The following is a 4,153-nucleotide window of genomic DNA, read 5'->3' as shown; positions in this document are numbered from 1 at the left end:
TTCGTAAAAGAAAGCTGCCTGTATGGAGAACAATGCAAAACTGATAAATATGTATATATATATATATTTATATTTATATTTATATTTATATTTATATTAAATCAAATAAAAGAAAGATTCGTAAAAGAAAGCTGCCTGTATGGAGAACAATGCAAAACTGATAGATATATATATATATATATTTATATTTATATTTATATTTATATTTATATTAAATCAGATATTCGTAAAAGAAAGCTGCCTGTATGGAGAACAATGCAAAACTGATAAATATGTATATATATATATATATATATATATTTATATTTATATTTATATTTATATTTATATTTATATATTTATATTTATATTTATATATATTATATATATTCATCATTCATTGCGAATTCGAAAATAATTTTCGCTTTCGAAAGAATAATACGCGGAGGAGGGGATATAAAGAAATGGACGAATTGGGTGTACGAGCACATTTCGAACATGCAAACCCGCTCTAAATGCGGATCGTTGACCTAGATTCGTTACATTCGTTAGATTATTTCCACGGAGCGTGGCGAATGTCAAGAATCCGACGATATCCTCGACATATTTTTCCTCGCGGAAAAGAAATAAAGAGAGAGAGAGAGAGAGAGGAGGAAGGGAGTTTGGAAAAGAGAGGAATTATGTTACTCTTAGAAGACAATGGGATGGAATGAAACGATGCTCGAGCGATAAATTTCGAGATAGAGCCGGCCATTTCCCTTCTCCAGGGAAATTACGACGATTCGCGGGGAAATCAGATTCTAATTAACGCTTGTTGCCTTGTACCGTTAATTTCCACCGAGTGTTTCTCTCCACACTTTTCCCCGGCCGCCTCGTTCCCCGCCGGTTCCGATTCCGGAAGAAAGCCGAGGCCGGACGAATTTCGCCCAGGCTTGGAACGGTGAAATTGCGCAATTTTTCCACCGGCCGGTTGACGTCACCGGCCCATTCACGGCAGACCCCGTGTTCGGCTTTCACACGGATCTTGCTTTGTCGTCCCCGTATCCGCGCTACACCGCCTCTCAAAAGTAGAGGCGGCGGACAGACTGCGTTTTAACGAGTTGCAGTTCGCGTTTCGTATATTCTTCTTACGCCAATATGCTTTTCTTTTTGAAAACGATTATTCCATTCGTGTGTATATATAATATGTGTATATATAATATGTGTATATATATATACATATTATGTATTATATATATGTTAAAAAATTGGCATTCATAAATTATTTTTTTTATAGATGAGTTGCTTATTGATATTTGAGTTGCTTTTATTTATTATTTTTCTTATCAATGAGCTGGTTATCGTTCTTTTTTTATACATACGTGCTATTTATTTTTTTAAAAATAGTTATTCATGTATATATATATATATTAAAAAAGTTGGCATTCATAAATTATTTTTCTTATAGATGAGTTGCTTATTGATATTTGAGTTGCTTTTATTTATTATTTTTCTTATCAATGAGCTGGTTATCGTTCTTTTTTTATACATACGTGCTATTTATTTTTTTAAAAATAATTATTCATGTATACATATATATATATTAAAAAAGTTGGCATTCATAAATTATTTTTCTTATAGATGAGTTGCTTATCATCGATAAAATAATTATTCCATTCATGTTCTTACCGATTTTTATCCATTATTTTTCTTATCGATGAGCTAGTTATCGTTCTTTTTTTACTCATACGTGCTATTTATTTTTTTAAAAATAATTAAATATATAATTATATATATATTTTAAAAATTAACATTCATAAATTATTTTTCTTATAGATGAGTTGTTTATTGATATTTGAATTGCTTATTATACTATCCATTATTTTTCTTATCGATGAACTGAGTATTGTTCTTTTCTTATTTATTATTTATTATTTTTTATTTTTTTTTTCATGTAAAACATTAAAAAAGTTGGCATAATAATTCGTAAATTATTTTTCTTATCGATGTTAGATTATCTATTATTGTTTTCGTTTTCCTTTAAGCCAGTAACACATGTATATGTTATTTATTTTTCTAAAAACAATTATTCCATTCACGTAAAATATATATACTAAAAAAGTTGATGTGATTCGTAAATCATCGTTATTGTTTCCAACAATTATTCTATCCGATAAAACTATAGAAAAATTGAGCAATAATTAACATAATTTTCACAAACATTAAGTTTCATCGAGGAAGATCCTCCTCGCCTCACGATTTCCTATAATCAATTTCCTGCCAATTATTCATACGACGTTACATTATCTGTTTATATATTCATATAATAATTTCCAATTATTATCGATTTAAAGAGTGGATAAAACTCGATCCCACTGTTGTGGACGATAGTGTATCGCGTCGTCAGCGACTAGGCGAAAGAGGAAGAGAAGAGAAGAGAGAGAGAGGAAGCTTTCCGAACCGAAAACAATGGTCCACGATTGTTTTAAACAATTCCTCTCCCCCTGGTTGTTCTCTTTCATCCCCCCCTCCCCCAGGGTCAACGGCAGGCTTTGACATTGTACGGCGGATAAAGTAACGCGGAAAATTGACACGTCGATTTTTCTTCTTTTCCTTTTTCATTTTCCAATGCTTTCAATCTGGCGGGAAAAAGGAACAGTTTTCGTTTGAAACAGCCTTCAAAACAACAGTGTCTCAATGCCTCGAGTCTCTCTCTGCTGACAGCTCGATAATTTCTTTTCCTCTCTCTCTTTTTTTTTTCCTCTTTTTTCTTCTTCCTCTTCTTCTTCTTTTTCTTTTTCCTCTTCTTCTTCCTCTTCCTCTTTTTCCTCTTCTCCTTCTCCTTCTTTCTTTTCTCCTTCTTTTTTCTTTTCTTCTTCTTCTTCTTTTTCTTTTTCCTCTTCTCCTTCTCCTTCTTCTTCCTTTTCTTCTTCTTCTTTTTCTTCTTCTTCTTCTTCCTTTTCTTCTTCTTTTTTCTCTTCTTTTTTCTCTTCCTCTTTTTCCTCTTCTCCTTCTCATTCCTTCTTCTTCTTTTTCCTCTTCTTCTTTTTATTTTTCTTCTTCTTCTTCCTTTTCTTCTTCTTTTTCCTTTTCTTCTTTATCTTCCTCTTTTTCCTCTTTTCCTTCTCCTTCTTCTTCTTTTTCCACTTCTTCTTTTTATTTTTCTTCTTCTTCTTTTTCTTTTTCTTCTTCTTCTTCTTTTTATCCGGTTTGGAGGTTTGGTAAAGATTCTTTGTGTGTTTCAAAATTTACTAGATATAATAATATATATGTGTACATATATTTTTCTCGAAAGAAGAGAACACAATCTTCTTCTTCTTTTTCCTCTTCTTCCTCTTCCTCTTTTTCCTTTTCTCCTTCTCCTTCTTCTTCCTTTTCTTCTTCTTCTTTTTCTATTTTTCTTCTTCTTCTTCTTCTTTTTCTTCTTCTTTTTCCTCTTCTTCTTTCTCTTCCTCTTCTTCTTCTTCTTTTTCTTCTTCTTCTTCTTATCCGGTTTGGAGATTTGGTAGAGAGATGGAACACACTCCACACAAGTTTAGAAGAAAGGAAGCCGAGTTTCGAGGAATAATATCTTTAGTTTCCTCCTCACGAGGAAGTTAGTTTCTTCCCCTCGAGGGGAGGGAGGAACAATGCATCCATCCGTCCATCCATCCATATTGAGGAGGAGAAAATTCTAAGTTGAAATGGCGCGATGAGGGAAACGCGAGGCGGTTTTTTCTTTTTTTTTTTTTTCGAACGCTTGAAATTTCCACGCACGAAATTGCTCGCGCGTGGAAGAATCCGATTAAGGCACCGCCGTTTGACCGATTTTCTCGGCTGGCTTCGAGCGCCACCGAATTGTGCAGGAATTCGAGGAGCGCGCCGATTCACGCCCGATTTCACGCGACGCTTCCATTCCGCTTCCATTTCGACGCCCGATGATTTGGTCCTGGCACACTTTCGCCGAAATCGAGACGGATTATCGAGAGAAAAATATATTCTTTTCGTAAATTTCGTAATAATAACAAAGCGAGTGAAAATATTTAGAGGAATCTCTTGGTGAGCGATTTTAAGAAGAAATGGAACTGATTCATCCTGGCGAAGAAGGGAACAAAGGAAACGATTGTTGGGAGAGGCGGTAAACGAATGGAAAACGAAAGTATGTCAACCTGTATGGAACTGAAATATGCATAACGTTAAGATATGATTCATGAGT

This window comes from Apis dorsata, unplaced genomic scaffold, assembly GCF_000469605.1.
Source record: "Apis dorsata unplaced genomic scaffold, Apis dorsata 1.3 scaffold_22, whole genome shotgun sequence".
Lineage (NCBI taxonomy): Eukaryota > Metazoa > Arthropoda > Insecta > Hymenoptera > Apidae > Apis > Apis dorsata.
Note: the sequence above shows the minus strand (reverse complement) of the source record.